General features: G+C 44.8%; 1 protein-coding gene across 4 annotated transcripts in view; it reads right to left on the bottom strand.

The window, feature by feature from the left end:
* The window catches only part of PEG3 (paternally expressed 3), a 28,749-nt gene extending 16,738 nt beyond the window's left edge, over positions 1-12,011 (bottom strand). For 3 of the 4 annotated variants that reach the window (XM_082862980.1, XM_082862981.1, XM_082862978.1), the window contains exons 1-2: positions 11,864-12,011; positions 8,343-8,413 (exon numbers count right to left, since the gene is read on the bottom strand). The gene's annotated coding sequence lies outside the window, so the exon portion shown is untranslated. Of the gene's footprint in view, positions 1-8,342; positions 8,414-9,825; positions 9,894-11,863 lie in introns of those variants that run through there. The other variant, XM_082862979.1, reaches the window with a different exon arrangement.
* Positions 12,012-19,085: the final 7,074 nt, after the last annotated feature.

Genomic DNA, 19,085 nt, shown 5'->3' on the forward strand with positions numbered 1-19,085 from the left:
TTTTATAAAGGGCAAATTGGTTACTTATCAAAATTAAAAAATGTAATATCCTGTCCTATTAACTCTACTATGAATTTATCCCAGAGATATGTAATGACATATGTGCAAAAATATATTCATCGAAGTACTGTTATGACAATGGGCAAAATATGGTATGTTTATATTATGAAACCTTTTAAAATAATGCGGCAATTGTAAATAAATGGATATGAGACGACCTCTAAGGCAGTTAAGTGCAAAATGGGACACACCAATGTGCACAGCATTCTAAGGAATTATAAAAACAGATGTCATTTACTTAGACGATTTCTGGAAGGACACAGAAGAGACTGTTAATAGTGATTAATAGTGATTGCCCCTGGGGAAGGGAACTGGGGGCCAGGGGAGGAAGGGCGACTTAACTTTTTCATTGTATATTCCCCTTTTGTTTTTATTTTATCATGACGTGTATTACCTAGTCAAAAAAATAAATTCACAGTTAAAACAAAACGATAAACAAAAGCACTAGTGGAGGTCTTTCGAGACCGTGCTGCCCACTGAGTGGGTACTGGCAGCACTACCACCTTAACGCTGAGGGGTCTCCTCCCCTCCCTGTCCACCACCCCACCCCACCCCCACCCTGGTCTGAGTCCAAGGTCACACCCTAAACTGGACGTTTGCAGATGATATGATAGGCAATTTAGAAAACCCCCAAAAATCAACTTTGAAACTCCTCAGACCCAAGAAGTACTTAGGGACCCTGCAGCTCCAAGCTGAAACAGCACTCACAACTCTAGCAACTATTAGTACATAAATGCAATGCCATTCGCTATCCTGGCGATTCCACTTCTGAACTCGAACTGACAGACCTATGTGCCCATGAGCACAGAGACACAGTTCACAAGGGTGTTCACAGAAGCACTGTTTACAACAGTGAAGAACAGGGACAGGCAGGAGAATGCTCGAGCAGATTCCACGGCAGAGACCACTGACTGCTACGCAGCAGACGTGAAAATAAAAACGGTACACATTTTCCACGCTATAAAAACTAATCAGAATAAAAGCAAACCAGAAAAGGAGGGGGAAAAATATTTTGCAGCATAGATGACAGTTAATAGGTCTTAGAAAGCAGTGAGAAAAAAGTAAGTGGCTCCTCATGAAAATAAAGGACATTAATACACAGCTCCTAAAATCAGTGACAGGAGCCAACATCTGTATCAGAAATCAAAGAAATGTAAAATATTACGGTGAACACGTTTTACGCTTACCAAATGGGCAACTATTTCAAAATAAAAATCAGTGTTGGTGGGAAGCTGGCTGGTACAAGTGTGAATCCTATTTCTGGATATCATTTTGGTATATATCTAAAAAACATTAAAAATGTCTATTCCTTTTGAAACAGCAAGTCTCCACTTAAGGACAAAGACAGTCAAGTAGATAAAAATATAAGTTAAAAAAAAAAAAAAGCTACAAAGTCAGTTGCCCACCACCACTAAGTCCTTGTATGTACATCTACTCTCAAATATGTTGCAGGAGTGATGGCAGGTGACATAACGTCACCCAAGGAGCACATCCGGGAACGTGCTATTATGCAATGGCGGCCCTAACACAGGGCAGATCCCTGCACAGCAACCAGAGGCAAAGCAGGGAAAGGAAGCACTGGTCAATGTTCTCCTACAGGCTTACCTGACTGCAGGTGGCCCCTCAGGAGGAGCCGAGTGACCCAGCCTTCAGCCCCGACTCACCCTGTCCTCCGCTGGCAGCCCAAAGGGCACCCAGGAATGAGGCCATTGCTGAGTTAGCACCTGCCAGGACCCCATACTCACCTCACCCTTTGGAAGACCCAGGTGAACTCCTCCTGTGACAGCGACTCTGGCCAATCGAAAGCATAACTGCTCTTCCCACTTCGCCCCCACTTCCCCAGTCCAGCTCCTGCCTCCATGGCAACAGCCATGCCTACCACTGAAGAGGACAGAAGATACGTGTCGGGTGTGGCTGAGAGGAAGAAAGCATCAGGGAAGAGTCATCCGCGGGCTTGCCTGGCATGACCAAAGGCAGTGTTGAGGCCGAGGGGGATGGCTGTCCAAGGACGGCCCAGAAAGGCCATCACAGAATCAAGATGTGCTGGGGGACGCACAGCCCAACAGAGAAAGGGAGCACCTGTACTTATGCCAGGCCTCAAAGTCCCTGAGGCAAGGACTACATCGCCTTTCTCATCACTGTATTGTTACCTTCACAGGACTGGCACGTAGAGGGCGTTCAACAAACTGTGTTTGGGTTTTTTTCTACTTAGATGCAAAAACATTTAAATCCAATCTAGAAAAGTCTAAATAGTAGCCCTTGACCATGAAAGGTTATTCCAAGAATACAAGGATGATATCCCATTAGGGTAGGCTGTTATATAAGGGATTAGAGGGGGAAGGGGATTCCATGAGCATTGTTGCACATTACAAAGCATCTGCAAACTTCAACCTTTCCTTGTATGTCCCTAGCAAAGAGTAAGAGTAGGAGACCATCTAAACACAATAAAGACTCATCTCAAGTGCAAGCAAGCATTAAACACTAAAGGTAGGGAAGCCCTCCACCATACCCACCATTCAGCACTATTTTGGAAGTCCTAGCTAATGCAACTGATAAAAAAGAAGTGAAAGGTATAAATGTGGAAAAAGCATTATTTTGAATTCAAAAACCTTGGCAGTTAATACAGCAAGAAAAAAAATTCCAGGAATAGCAAAATAAATAAACCAATTCTCATTAATAAATTCAGTGAAGTATTTGCAACTCCAAATAAAATTTTTTTAATGTACAGAAGGACACAGAGCAGGTCCTAAATAAATGAAAACATGTTTTTGCACAGGACCATGAAAATTGTTGTCAATCCTCCCTTGAATATAAGTTAAAATCCAATAAAATGTGGGAGTTTTGACAAACTGAGAATCCAGTTTCTCCAGAAGACTAAATGTACAGAAATATCAAGACAATTCTGAACAAGAAGGTATGTGTGCAGCAAGGGTGGGGGATTGTCTGTAAAGTGACCCAAACATATAAGAACACGAAGTATTCTTTCCAACACAAGGATGGGGGTGCAATGATAAATACACTGATGGAACAAAATACACTCCAGAATCTGACTCGTGTGAAAGTATATACACATGTGGGAATTTAGTTTATAGTAAAGAAAGACTTTTAAATCAAGAAAAGCATTAACTGTTTAAATACGAACTAGGAACTTCCTTAGGAGTAAATGATAAAGGGTCTTTTTAAGGAAAGTGGCAAGAAAAATCAGCCAACACTTCCATTTCTGACCAGCTATTCGAGTATGGATTTCTAAGAAGGTTGGAGCAGGCCTCTGTCTGACATTAGGAAAGACCAATAACATCAGTGCCGGTGTCTGGCCTCTCCTCCAAGAAATTCGGTATTTCATCTCTAGAAGGCAAAGGCCACTAAGGCCAATGACAAACATACTTTGTTTTCAGAAAAATAAATCATTGCCTTCAAAAGACAGCCTTCCTCCAAAATTTCATCATGCAAGAAGAAATGAAAACAGATAGAATCTTTAAGAAAATGTCATGTAACATTAAGTCATGTTGCCAAGAAACTTTGTAGCTTTATTTTCTGATTACAAACATAGAAGACAGCACAACATTCAAACATTACAGATTATCCAACGTAGAAACTGCAAGCCACATCCAGTGATCACATTTGTTCCTATACTAAACCTTTTAAAGTCTGTACATATAACATCTTATGTTTACCAAAATGAGATCATACCAGGAGTTCTGTGTGTATTTTTAAACCCAGTAATTTTTGATAGACATCTTTCCAACCAGTACATATAGATTTATATCATTTTTTCTAAAGGCCACATAGTCTTCCATTCTATGGATATACCAGTTTATCTACACTTGATGGAAATGACCAATGTAAAAAATGTCTAAAGCATTAAATGAAAATACAAGGGCATAAAATTATACAGCATATGTGGCATTCTTACCGCAAATATACTCATTTATATGTACACAGAAAACAATGAGGATGTCCACACAATGGAATAAAGTGAACTTTTAGAAATCAAAGCTGCAGATGGAGATGTATTTATACAGAAGTTATTGTAGATGTTGTTAAATAGCTGCACAATATTACGTTCACACACACAGAAACATGCATATAATGGAGACTGTAAACGTGATGGGCACGTGATACGAGCTCGCCAGGTGGCACACCACGCACTCCCCCACAACCAAATATTACTGCCTAACACCCCACATACTTCACTCTGGTAGCCTGAGTTTGAAGTGTTAGTGAATTGGGCATGATCTCATTTACGTAAAAAAACCCCCCAAAACAAAAAACTACATAGGTACTTAAATGTATGGAAGTACATACAAAACCAAACTGGAAGAAAACTTCCATAAAAACTTGTATGAAGACCATGCGTAAAGCGGGGAAAATCGAAAAAATAAATGATTAATAAAAGGTACTTCATTTTGCATTTCAACTTAGAATGTTATTTTAAGTTCACCATCAGAAAAAAATACCTGAATATAAATTTGGAAGTTCAGCTGCTGTCTGTCTGTCCTCTCCTCTACGCCAGTCAGTGCGCATCGGCACCCCCTCCCCTGCGTGGCTCCCCCTCTCTCCGACCACCCACAGTGCTCCCGTGGAGTCCTCCACTCCCCACACACCCTTTGGGCCAGAACACCACTGCTGGGGCGCCACACCTAGACCCTGACCTCACTGCCAGCTGTCCTCTCGGTCTCACCGTTCACACTCAATTCTGGCCACGTGGCAAACCCATCAGCTTTGTTTCCGGGCCTGGAGGTGGGCTCTCACACACCCTAGTTACTGAAGCTCCCACATCTCCCTCCGCACTCTCTCTGCAGCAGGAGTCCCAGCATGAGTCAAGTAGTACCCAAGGGCAGGATTTTAAAAGCCAAAGGTCTGACCACATTCAGAGGATGGGGGCGAAGATGGGGACACACAGGGACCCAGCCTGACTCTGGTCGTAGGGGCCAAGGGAGGCCACTAACTCCAAGGAGAGGGAAGGAGAGGAGACAAACAAGGACAGCTAGTCAGAAAAAGGTCTTACCCTCCACACCGGGCAGAGGGGCTTACGGGGTTCCAGCTGTTCTTCAACCTCCAAAGACCTGTTCTTAAATACACGGGACATCTAAGCATGAAATGTGTGTGTCGTAAGCACTGTATGCAGAGTTAGTTTCGGGCAAGAGCTGGACCCCAATCACAGGGCAGTGGTCCTGCCTGATGGACAAGTGTTGCCACTGTGGTCCACGTGGAGGTGTTCATGCCATTCTCTGAGTATTTTACAGCCCTTTACTTCTATTTCACAAAAATGCATAGAAAACAAAAGCACAGTCTCACAATTAATTCATCTGAAACAAAGATGGAAGTCATCAGGCACCCCTGCCACAAGTGGGGGGGTCTTTGGCCTCAATCAAAGGATCAGTGGGTCAAGTGTTCAACTGAACTGGAAGGAACTCAACTAGTGGTGGCTGGAAATGTGGCCGGATGCGTGAGGAGAGGTAAAGAAATTCTGTGGCCCCCTGTGTGACCTCAGGTTCCCCACATCCCACCACGAGTGAGAAAAGCTCATGGTCTCTTCTCCAAGCCCGTTTCTACTTACTTAGTTTGGTGCTCATCACGGTGCACCTAGATTCAGCCCCTCTCTCGTTCTACCTACCTCATCAAAGGGGGCTGGAATTGAGAACTTTAAAGTCACGAACCGAGGACGTTACTTTCTTCGCTTCTCAGGGACAGCAGGGTGTGCGGTCTCGTCTCTGCTCTTGTTTGCTCCTTTCTCCTGCCTCTTTCTGCAAACCGACATTCTCTCCTTCAGCACCACGTGGAGGAAAGTGCTGTCCCAGCCTGGGCCCGCCTCACCTCCCAGCTCAGGTTCCCAACACTAGCAGCTGGGCTAGCCCGTGCCTCTGCTCACCCCCACTCCGACATTATGAGTGCACACTACAGCTCGATGCCTTCTAGGGTGTGGTTCTCAAGCCTGGGGTGACTGGGAGAAATGCACCAGCCTTTCCGGGGTGGGTATTTAGGAGGTCTGTGGCTCCCCAGGAAACAGCCATCCAGGAAGCACGCCAGGAGCTGTACTCTGAGAACCACTGCTCTAGGCTGATGTGTCCAGTGTGGTCCAGTCAACCATGAACAGGTACATGTGGACAATAGAGGCTGTTTGGGTAACAATTTCACAGGGGAATGTGAGCATGGAGTAAACAACCACTACCCCTACCGTACCAGCCACGACTCCACCCTCTGGACTCTCAGGTGGCTCCTCGCAGATAATCGCCACGTCGCCCTGGGCTTACCTCCAATCATATAAACTGAGCACTTACCACTCTGCAGCAAAAGTTCCTTATCGTTGTCCATTCTGGAGGAATTTCCCCAAAAATTTCAAAAAAGAGGAAACAGTAACTAAGAGTTTAGGTTTATGGTCAGCCCCCAAATGATTCAAGAAAAAGAGTTACTTTAAAGAGATAAAACCTATTCTGTGCCAGCAGGACATATCTGAGCAATTTTTACATCAGTAACTGGCTGATCAGATTTTTTTTTTTTTTAAAGGGGTGAGGGCATGAAAAGGCAGACCACAAAGCATGGTTCATTTAACCATCTATAGGAGAGAGCACGCTACTCTGGTCAGACCTAATGTGAATGGAGACTGGGGAGAGCGGGGGCTGCAGACAAGGGGCTTCTGGTGTCCTGGTGACCCTAGCAAGAGCTTCACTGCAACCAGATGGTATCCCCAGGTGAGCTTACAGGCCAGCGCAACCGAAGCTTTTCCACATCCTCTCATTCTGATTCCATACTCACCAAGCGAGCTCTCACTATGGTTTCCTTTCCCATGTAGGTCTGCCTACAGGGAGAGAATGTGCTGATCATGCGTACCTTTGAATATCTAGGTTCCTGTGGTAGTGCTCTCCCACCATGAATCGATTACCAAAACTGAGAAAACAGGAACGTCGTATTTGGTCACACTATTTTCCGACATAAACCAATAATTCATTATGGCTTAGCTTCGTTAACGTGGATCTACTGATGTAAGATGAGTCCTCAGGTGAAGTAGGGCCTCTGAGTCTCCAAAGGCTTGAGTGCCAGACACTGGACTGCTGTCTGAAGCATTCACCAAGGCCAGAAAAAACCAACCCACCCCCGGTGGCTCACTGGGACAGCATGTCAGTCTTTCCCTGGGTGGTAACATGCCATCAGCATGGCCACCAATCTTGGTAAGCATGTTTTCTTACTCTCCACTTAACTGGAGTTCTCATTCAATAGACACTGAGACCAGGGATTATGTCACTCACTTCCGGAGACCCGAAGTCCAGCATGATCACGTCCCAGATCAGGCACAGTATCAATGCTTGCTGACAGAATGAGCAATATTTGGCTATTTTGCTCACTTCCCCCCATGATATGATTCACTGAGTATGGTCTGAATCAGTCAGCAAACCATGAACAAAGAGTACAAGACCTACTGAGTCCCCGGTTCTTCAGTACCTCTCTCAGATCCATCCAATTCACTTATCCCTCTTCTGTGACCCTAACCCAAGCCACCATCTCTCACCCAGATCCGAAGTGGTCTTCCTGGACCCACTGTTTCTACCCTCCCCTTCTGAACCCTGCAACCACATGATATTTTTAAAACACAAATCTGATTATCATGGTGCTGCCATGGCTTCCCATGGTGCTTCCGATCAAGCCCAATTACCTACCACGGATTGCAAAGCCTTTCACAGTGCAGCTCCACTTTACCTTTTTCTCATCTCAAACACCATTCTTTTCTTTCCTTTGTTCTAGGCTTCTAGTCTAGACTAGATCCTGGACTCCCAGCTCCCTTAAGACTGCTCTTCTCACGACACACTACCATCCACCACGCTTCAGGGCTCAGCCTTAATGTCCCTCACTTTCTCAGGGAGACCCTACATGGCCTCTCCCAGATTAAGTTAACTGCCTGAAGTGAACCTTCTCTTTCAAAGGTGTGAATCACACAATTATTTTTTCAATGTCTTTCATTACCCAAAAGACTATGAGCTCCAGGAAAACACTTCCTTTTCCACTTGAGGCCATGTTTGATAGATGAATCAATGAATTTCTCATGTTTCTTTATTCACCCAATAAGAAAGAAAGGGCAGGCCTGAAGGAGTAGCTGAATGTTGCGAAGACCAAGGAGAATCTGGTGAACACGTGACCCACCAGAAGAGCCTGTGCATTCTCAGAGAGCACACAGGGTGCTCGTGTGGCCATACGGAACACGTGTACAGTAGGAAAGTGTCAGGTTGAGGAAGGATGTGCTCACTCCAAGGATGGGTGTGGCACTGCGAGGAGGGAATTCAGCTCACCTGGACACCGCCACCTAGCGTTTGGACCTAGTCCCTCTTCCTCTTGCAAGTCGTCTCGGAGAAGGGTAGAGCTGGGGAAGGAAAAGAAAATGTGAGCCACCGAACTTACTTCCCAATTACTGAATTTCCAGGCTGGAAATGACCCCACACAGCTGCATCTTTGCCTCCTACAGTGGTAGAGGTAAAATGATACCAAGAAGAACAGCTTTTCCTCCCAGGGTGGAAGGGCCATCGGCATTGCTCCCTGGGGTGTATGTTGTACCCTGGCTATAATCATAGCTTTTTTCCAGTGAGGGTATGTCAATCGTGTGCAAGCCAATCTCTGAGTGTCTTAGAAACTTCTCTAATAAGCAGAGCAAAACAGTAAAGACTTGGGATTGAGAAATCCTATTTAAGACCCCAATCTCCCACTTATTAGCTATGCTGCACTGGCCATCCTTCTAAAGGCAAGGGACACACACTGCAGGTACAAATTGGAGGGAAAAAATGGCTAAGAAGGTAGTATTATTTACTGCTAATTAAGTGCCTCATACAGTGCTTATTAGCACCTTACTTTTAGCATCTCTGTTAATTCCCACCACAACATTATTTTCTACTTATTTCACACACAAAAAAGCAGAGGCTCAAAGAACTCAACCTCAGAACTCATGGCAATTACAGATCAACTAACGTCTTTTTGGAAAACAGTAATCTACAGACATTTTTCATGGAAACCTTGTGGAATAATGATATAGGCACCCCTTAGAAAGGTGAGTAAAACTCCAGTTCTGCCATGCGATAGCCAGTGATGCAATGCCAGAAATTTTACTGTGCTGTACACCTAAGTAGCATGAAAGACTAGCTTATATTACAATCTTAATGCTATTATCATCAACATTACTAGTAGATAATGGTATCATTACTTAACCTTACACAATAGTTGAGGCTGTCAACATGATCCCCGTGGACGACACATGTTTCAAGCCCCACTGTGCCTCAGAGCATGCGTTCAATCAATCAGAGGCCCCGAGGGGGATGCACCTTCAGGACTATGGCTCTGGTTTATGTTAACGCTATCAGTCATGGGCAGATATATAACTAGGTCCCGCCCACAAACAAGGAATCCAGGGCTGCTCCCTCTCGCCCCGCCCCTCCCAGCCCCGCCCCACCTGCCAGCCCCTCCTCCGTCCCATCATTTCTCATGCCACGCCTCCCTCATGACCGTCCGCGCTCCGCATTCTCCAGGCTGTCTACGAGGTTGAGGCCTTTTCCTTCACGTCACCTCCCACCGCCCTCAGAGCCTGCCACCCTCTCCTCCGCCTTCTCACTTAGATCCCCCCCTTCCCCAAATCTATTAAAATTCCCACTTTCCTATGTGACCCCCGGCCATGCGCAGTTGAAACCCGTCCCACAGTCCCAGGGACAAGGCTCTGCACGCCCTCCAGGGAACACGACGCCGTCGCGCGGCCGCCAAGATGTGCCGCAGCGGCAAGCAGCGGTCCACCTGGAGCCTGCGCAGCGAAGACGGCGGGGTGAGTTCCATCTCCCAGGACGCCATACACAGCCCGCCCCCCCAGTCCTACTGGCTCTCAAAATGGCGCATGCGCAGAAAGCAAGGGCCGCAGGGCTCCACAGCCCCGTCCTCGGACCCGCCCCCTGTAGCCGGCCCAGTGTCAGTCAAGATGGCGCCTGCGCAGTAGGCCTCGGCTGCCACCTGTCGGCCGGCAGAGCACTAGGTGGGCAAGGGTCTGCAGCCCCTCCCTCGGGCTGCCCCTGCAGTACCACCGTCATTCAAGATGGCGCCTGCACAGTAAGCTTCAGCTACCACCCCTAGGCCAAAGTACACAGCGCTAGATGGGAAATGGTCTGCAGTCCCCTGTTAGTCATACAAAACATAAAAGCCCCTCCCTTGGGCCCACCCCAGCAGACAGCACCGCTGTCATTCAAGACAGCGCCTCCACAGTAAGCCTTGCTCGCCACCTGTCAGTCAACAAACAGCACTAGAGTGGACAAGGCTCTGCAGCCCTCCCTCGGCCCGCCCCCTGCAGCCCCACAGTAGTTCAAGATGGCGCCTGCGCAGTAAGCCTTGGCGCCACCTGACGGCCAACACAGTGCTAGAGTGGGCAGGGCTCTGCAGCCCCTCCCCTGGCCCGCCCCCTGCAGCTCCGCCCTCATTCATAACAGTGCCTGCGCAATAAGCCTCGGCGCCACCTGTCGGCCAACAAGCACTGGATCAGAGTGGGCGGGGCTCTGCAGCACTGTCAGTCCCCAAAGACGGCCCGTGGCCCCACCCCCTCAGCCCAGTCGACAGGGCACCTGCGAAACACGGCTGGGCGGCACCCCCTGCCCCAGCCCTCCCCCCCCCAGCCAAAAGATCTAGCCAGAAACATCCCAAGGTGAAAGCAGTCCAGGAAGGCAACGACAGGGTAAGGGGTGATGCTCTGCAACCCCCAGACCAACCAAGGAGAAACAGCGGGCATAATGATAGCCCATAGCCCTGTCCTTCAAGACAGACAGCTCTCCAGCAACAACAGTGTCGGCAAACTCTGGGCCACATGGACCCTGCCGATAAAACAGCCCCCCAGTCACCAGCCGTTGCCCAATCTCAAGTCAGACCTCAAAACCTACGCTAGTCAGGGTGGCACGTCGCGGCAAGCGTCCGCGGCAAGCGTCAGCGGCCAGGCCCATGACCAGCAAAGAAAGTGTGAGGTAGCAGGACCCCCGCAGCCTTCAATCACAGCAAAGAACACAGGGCACCGCTACCCTCGGCCCCGCCCCTGCGGCCACCCAGCCAAGACCAGGCCGCGCATGCGCAGCGAGCCTCAGCCGCCCCCATCAAAGATGGCGCTGAGGTAGGCGGGGCTTGGCCAGTCGATCTCTTTTGAGACCTGCAGTCAAGACAGCCCTTGGCCCCACCCCAGCCCGCACCAACCAATCAGGACAGCGCCTGCGCAGCCACTCTTATCTGACACATCAAAAGTGACGCCAGGGTGGGCGGGCCCGCAGTCTGTCACCGCCCAGAGAAAAACATCCCGCAGCACGACTGCCCTCGGCCCCGCCCCTTAGCTCCTCCCGCCGCCACTGCGGCAAGCAAGTCCCGCCCCCAAAGACCGGCAAGGATGCAGGGGCGGCCGGAGCGGACCTGGCCAATCTGGGACCCCGTGGGATGGGGTGTCCTCTGCAGACCCCCGACCAAGCTGAGGAAACGGGAGGGCGGGGCGCAGGGGGGGGCGCGCTGAGCCTTCCCACGCTCGTTAGGGATGGCCCGCCACTTCTCCGGCACCCACCCCAGCGGACTGCGGTGACAGGAGCCCGCGGCCTTCCCGCCCCCTACCCAGGACGGCCAGCCATCCCTGTCCTCCACTATGCCCAGGAAAGGTGGCACGGGAGCCCCCACCGCAGACTCCGGCCGGCAGCGCAAGATGGCGCCGCTGCGGCAAGTGCAGCAGCCCCGGCCCGCTGACCAGGGTCCCGAACCTGCGGCATCCCATCCCCGCGCACCGTCCAGACGCGGATGTGCGGGCCGAGGCGGCCGGACTCACCTCGCCACACCGCACCTCAAGGCACCGCCCCGCCCCTGGCCGAAGGTCAGCCACGGCGCAGCCCGTGCACAGTCTACTGCCCCCACACAGCCCCGGGCACCCGGCAGCGCCACCAGCCCATGGTGGACATGTCCACTCCTCTGCTCCGACCTCGTCCTCCCGCGGCTCCCGGCGTCTGCACCGAGCCCCGGCCCGCGACTCCTTGTCAGGCTCTCCGCAGAGGCGGGGCCCCGGCGCGGGCAAATCAGAGGCAGCGCTACACGCCCTGGGCCCCCCTCGCCACGCCCCCAAGCCCTGCCAATCAGGCCGCAGTTGCCGTGGCGACGGCTTGGCGCGAAGGCAGGAGGCTGACGTCAACGAAACCCATGCTAGGGGCCCTGAGGAAGGGTCTGGAAAAGGGGGAGGGGGAGTGAGTGTGCGACCCCCAAACAAAGAAGGGGGGTGACGCAGAGAAAGGCCCGCTAGCGACTCCCAAACGCAAAACCTCTGAAGAAAAAGAAAAAAAACCCCATACATTTCTCTAAGAAAATGAAAATGCGGCGGACAAAAATATGTATGTTGAAGTTAAAGACAAACGAGAAAGTGGGAGACGAGACTTTTCCGCCTGGGACACATGAAAGACACGGGGCTAACTTCCCTAATAAACGAAGACCTCTTGGAAACCGATACGGTAAAGACCAAACTAAGCCAGAAAATTGGGCAAAAGGGAAGAAACTGGTAATTCACAGGAAAATACAAATGGCTGACAGACCTACAGGACAAAACTCACGACCTGACTCCCAAAGGAACGTAAAACTGAGAGCCCGGACCAGCGCGGTTTAGCGGATGCTCTCCTGAGGCGGCCTCGCGCGTCGCCGCCTGGGACAGGCTGGGTCAGTCCCACCCGTGGCCACCCGGACCGTCGGCCGTGCAGGGCACACAGACGCGTGAGGAAACCCGTATGCGGCGGGAAACGACGAGGTAGCGCCGCTCGGGACGAACGACGGCCGAGGAGGACTCAATAGAGTTAGTCAAACACTCAAGTGGCCGAAGTTTGTAGACATGACCCGGTAAGTGTTTTCATTTGTTTGTTAAGGATGAACACACACACAGGTAAAACCTCTGGGAAAGTGTACAAGAAACTGTTAGCCGGTTACCTCTAGGGAAAAAGGATGAGGGGAAGGAATATGGAGGAGGGATCTTTCCCGTCTCCAGTCCATACTGTTTGAATCTCCTGGCCAGAAATATGCATTTCTTTCCCAGTAGTAGAATCAATGAATTACAAAAAGCTCACTGATGCACCCTTTGATCCAACTATTCCACTCTCCAGGAGCTAAGGGAAACGAACTAAGCTAAGAGGTACGAAAGATTATATGCAGGCATATTCACGTAGCATTTTTTATTAGAAAAATGTACTCTGCGGAAGAAATAAATTGTATTCTGGCAAAGCCATACACTGCAATTTTATGTAGCCAATTAAAATGTAATTTTTTAATTTTAAAGGAAAAGATTCATAAGATACAGTTAATTACAAAAAGCAGGTTACCTAAGCACAAAGAACATGATACCCAGATTTAAGTTTTATACTTAATAAGTATAAATATTTATAAATCAGTGGTCGCTGGGTACATTAAGAACTACTGGCTTTTGGGGTGGGGGATGTTTGAAACTCCCCAAGTCTTCAGCAGTCTCTTCTCACCCAGCAGTGCCACATAAACATAAAATCTGAATGAAAACATTGTGTTTGCTCTGTACCTTTGAAAATTATTCCCCGGGAAATTATAGAATTTCTATAGAAATTCTAGAGGCACCACTAGAAGTGAATGTGGTACTACCCTTAGGTCAGAGGTTTTCAAATCTGGCCGCACATTAGGATCCCATGGGGGAGCTGTCAAACATTGCAGGTGCCCAGGGTCCCAGAGAGGTGTTTGTTTTGGAGCTCCTCAGGGGATCCTCAAGTCTGGTTATGGTTTAGGAGGTGATTTTAATGCAATTTAGGGACCCCATCCCCTCTTTCCTTCTCAAAGACCTCTATCTGCAACACAGCTTTTTCTCTGGATCCCAGGTCGTTCATTCCCATCAAATATCACATGCTCTCAGAGCTTCTCCAGCTACTACCCCTTTTCTCAGCACTCTCTCCCTGCCCCCACCAAAAAAGCCCTCTTGATAGAGTGGCCTTCTGTCACCGACTCAACAGCCTTACCGCACATTCTCTCCCCCTAGCATGCCACACGGGCTTCCATCCTTTCCACACCCCTGAAACTGCTTGGCAATTTCAGCAGTTCTCCATGTGGCTAGGAAACTTGTTCTTAATCTCACTTGATCTTTCAGTAACATTCAACATCCTCATTAAAACAAACAATGATAACAAAAACTATCTTATTTTCAGAGACACTATACTGCCCTGGTTTTCCTCCCATGTCCTCTTAGCTGGCTTCTGCTTTGTTCAACCTCCCAAGGCTCAGAACTCAGTCACTAGCCTTCTCCATCAACGTCTACTCCCTAGGTAGCAGTCTCACCTAGCCGTATGGTTTAAATAGCACCTGCATGCCAACAGCTCCCTCTGCCCCGGAACTCTCCACAGAGGCCCAGTCTCATATACCCAACTATCTGCTTAACAGCTGACTGTTCTACCAGGATGCCTAATGGGCAACTCAAAACATTGAAAACAAATAGTAATTTCCCTTTTCCCCATTTCTATAAACAGCACCAGTTGCAGTAGCCAAAAATCTCGCAATTGTTCTCGATTCCCCTTTCCCTTACCATCAACATCCAATTCGTCAGCAAGTCCTGCTGACTCTACATCCAAGATACATCCCAAATTTTTCCTATGTTTTTCCTCTGCATGATAGTCCTAATTACCATGATTTCCCCTAGATATTAGCCCACTCATTTGACTACCTGCTTCCATTCCAAACCCTTCCCTCCAATATTCTCTAGACAGCATCCAGGGTGATCTTCTTTAACTGAGAATAAGACATCATGTTGCAGCTTGAATTACCTCCTATTCCCTACCCCAATCACACTTCAGTATAAGTCTAAAATCCATATAAGGTTAAAAGGCGTCAATATCTTTTGTCATGGAAGAATGTTAAATATTTGTGCTGTAAAATTTAATAATCTTTTCCTTCAGATTTCTGCATTTTTTACCTTAAGAAATCCCTCTCCACATTGAAGTCATAAAGATATTATAATAGCCTTAAGTTTTACTTTTTTAGGTTTAGTTTTATATATGTTCTGTGGTATGGATCTAATTTTTCTCCTGACATATGTCATGTTTCTGTACAAGTGGACCTGCTCCTAAACTCTCTAGTCTGTCCCACTGGCCCATCTGTTTATCTGTATGCATTTTACACATCATATTAATTATTGGAGCTTTACAGTATCTTGATATCTGGAAGGACACTTGCCCTAGCTTGTTTTTCAAAAGTGTCTTTGGTTATTCTTAGCCCTCGACTGACATTTTACTAAATCCATAGAGAAATTTAAAGAGAACTAAAAACGTTTTATCAACACCTCCCATCTTTGCCTATCGTCTATGCTACCCATTTATTCATGTCATCTACAGCCATCAACAGTACATTGTAATTTTTTTCCCTTTAAGATCTTATTTGGCTTTAGGAGATCTTTCTTCCTATTACTTACCTAACTGGTTATTTTGGGGTTACAACAGTAGTATAGCTTTTTAAAAATAACTTATTTACAGAAAAGGTGCAAAGATAGTGTAAACATTCCTTACCCAGTTTCCCCTGATGTTAACATCTTACCTAACTTTGGTACGTTGTCAAAATGAAGAAATTACCATTAGTACAAAGCTAGTAATTAAACTACAAACTTTCCATAAATGTCTTCCTTCTGTCCCAGGATCCCATCTAGAACGCCACATTACATTTAGTTGTTATGTCTCCTTAGACAACTCCAGGCTGTGATAGCTCCTCGGTATTTCCTTGTTTTTCATAACTTTAGCAGTTTTGAGGAGTACTAGTCAGGATTTTTAGGAAATCTCTCAATTTGAGTTTGTCTAATATTTTCTCATGATTTGTCTTGGGTTATGAGTTTTTGAGAAGAATTATCTGCTCTTGCCTTTTATATGTTGATTTTTTTAATTCAGTGAATTTGCTGACCTCTCCTTGTTAGTTCTAATAGTTTCTCTCAGATTTTCCTGGATTTTTAAAAATGTTAAACTGTTTATTAATGACAATTTTTAATTTTTATTGACAATTATATCTCATTTCTATCATAATGCGTTCTGGGGTGATACGGAATAAGTCTTGTTCTAGACTTGAAAGGGGATACTTTTCTTTCAGTATCAAGTAAAAATGTTCACAATAAGCTTTTTTGTAGAGCCTCTTTGTTGGGGGTTAAGGAAATTCCCTTTAATTCTAGTTTTCTAAAAATTTTATCATGAGTAAGTTTAATTTTTATATAATGACTTTATTATCTATTGGGAAGATTATACTTTATTTTATATAATCTGTTAATGTGGAGAATTAAGGCAAATTTTCTGATGTTGAAACATGTTGCGTTCCTAATCCCTACTTAATCATGATTATGAGGGTCTGATTTATATACACATACAGGAGGATTTTACTGGGTTATATTTTACTTCTGTTTTTGCACCTAAGTTTTTACTTTATTATACTTGTTTCATTTCAGTATCAAGGTTACACTATCCTTATAAAATTATTTGGATTATTACCTTGCTGCTTATATTCTCTACAACAGTTCATAAAAAATAGAGATTCTCTGATTTTTGAAAGTTTAATATAACTCACTATAAAATTGTCTAAATCTGATGTCTTTTTGCATGGAATATTTTTGACTTAGTTTCCTTAGCTTTGTACTTATATTTCTGCTTTGTCTTGAGTCAATTTTAGTGATTTATATTTTCCAAGAAAATTGTCCACCTCACTTAAATTTATTAGCACATAATTATTCACAGTATTCTTTTGATTTTTAATCTAGTCCTCATTGGTAATTAATAATTTGTCCCCTTTTCTGTTACTAATATCATTTAATCTATTCTTATTTTTATCATCAGTTTCACTAAAGATTTGACAATTTTATGTCTTTTAAAGTGCTTTTGGTCTTTTGACCATATTCTTTCTTCTTTTCCATTTAATTAATTTCTGTTCTTTATTTTATTATTTCCTTCCTTCTATTTATTTGAGTTTCTTTTCCTAGCAACTTAAGTTGCATATTTAACTCATTTACCTTTAACCTTTCTTAATTTTTAACAGGTACATTTAAGGCTGTAACATTCCCTTCAAGTACCACTTGAACTGCATTCCATGTATTTCATTGTTGTTTGGTACTATATTCCATTGTTTCAATTAGATTTCCTCTTAGTCACATTAAGGAATGTGTTTAGGTTTTCAAGTTCTTTAAAAATCTTTTGATTATAGATTTCTAATTTAACTGCATTATAGCCAAATGATATGGCCTATATGTTATTACTGGATATTTGTTAAAATTTCCTTTGTGATCTTAGGATGTGATCAATTTTTAATTGTTCAATGTATTAGAAAAGAATAAGCATTCTCTAACTATCAGGTACCAATTTCTATTTATGTTCATAAGAGCAAGCTTTCTTTGTGTTTACATTTTCAGTATTCTTATTAATTTTCTGTCTGCTTGATATATCAGTTCTAAATAATTATAATAAAATCTCCCATTATGCCTACGGTTTCACCCATTGCTCCTGGTAATTCTTTTAGCTTTTGCTTTATATATTTCAAGGCCATGTTTTTAGGTAGGAACAAGTCCATGATTTCCTCTAAATCAGATATCAAAGAAATTAATCTAGAAGTCTGCCTTTAATAGGGGAGTTAATCGATCACATTTTAAATTTCTGATATAGTTGCTTGTTAAATATGCCTTTTCCTTTGCTTATTTTCTCCTTTCTTGCCTTCTACTGAGTTGATCAAGTTTTCTTTACTTCTCTTTTTCCCCTTTGCTAATTTGAAAGCTTTGAATTATATTTCAGTTGTTTTATTGTCTATCTTTAAATTCCTAATTTATATACAAGTACATATTTTTTAAGAGTATAAAATAATAAAGGATTCTGGCATATCTTAGCAATTCATTGAATTTCCTATACCCACTTTCCTGGTTATTGTCTAGAATTTTAGCTATATATTTTTAAAACAACTAAAAGCACAATTTTTACAGTCAATGATTAATTATATTTATTGATATTTTGATAATTTATTCTTGTTTCTTGAATTTTACTCCTTCCCTCTAAGTTCTTTTTTTTCTCATTGTAATAAATCCTTAAATAAGCCTTTCAGACAGTCTATTTGTATTTCTAACAATGGCTTTAAAAGATATTTTTTGAATGACGGTTTACCTAGGTATGGAATTCTGAAGTGACCCTTATCTTCTCTCCTTATTTTGAAGATATTATTCTATTGTCTTCAACATTTAACATTGCTGATGAGGTGTGCTATAATCTAAATGTTCCTAACACTGGTTTTTCCCTCTGTAGCTTTTCAAAAGGTGTTTGTTAGATATGGATTTATTTTTGTTTATCCTGCTCAGGAGTTGTGTGACCAATGAAGGTCTTTCTTCCATTCTGGAGAATTCTTGGCCAATATATTCTGTCATTCCAACTCTATTCTATTTTTCTCAAACTATTAGAGTATATTGGCCCTTCTTAATCTATCCTCCATTTATCTTCTCTATTTTTCATATTCTTTTCTGGGTTGTTTTCTGAGTAACTCCTCTTTCTAACTGCATCCAATGTACTGTTTCCCTTGATGTGTTTTACAATGGCTATTTTGTTTTCATGTCTAAGATTTTTAATCAGTACTCTTTTATATCCACCTTTCTCAAATGGATGAACATTTTATTCATACTGTTCTTTATCTTTCAAGAATCTTAAAGTCAAACTAAAACTGTTAGAATGGCATTTTGTCAGGAATGAATTCATATCCTGACTGACTTTGTTGTCTTATTTATTTTAAGTTTTCCTATGTTTAACTGAGTGCTTTGCAATTTTAATTTCTAAGTGTTTCTCCTATGGGATATCTCCCCCTACCCCACCCATCTCTTCCCTCCATATCTAGCCTTTTTTTTGGGTAGTGTCTGCTTTGCCTCTGAGAAACTTAGTCGTGAGACAAGTCTTATATCATCAACTGGGGGCTCTGTGCCATGTGATAAAGGGGTAATATTAGTCACTGAGCAAAATTTAAGCTTAGACTGGGTCCACTCTGCATGGCCATGTTTTTATCTCCTGCCACTG

Source organism: Leucopleurus acutus, assembly GCF_964270905.1.
Source record: "Leucopleurus acutus genome assembly, chromosome: 20".
Lineage (NCBI taxonomy): Eukaryota > Metazoa > Chordata > Mammalia > Artiodactyla > Delphinidae > Leucopleurus > Leucopleurus acutus.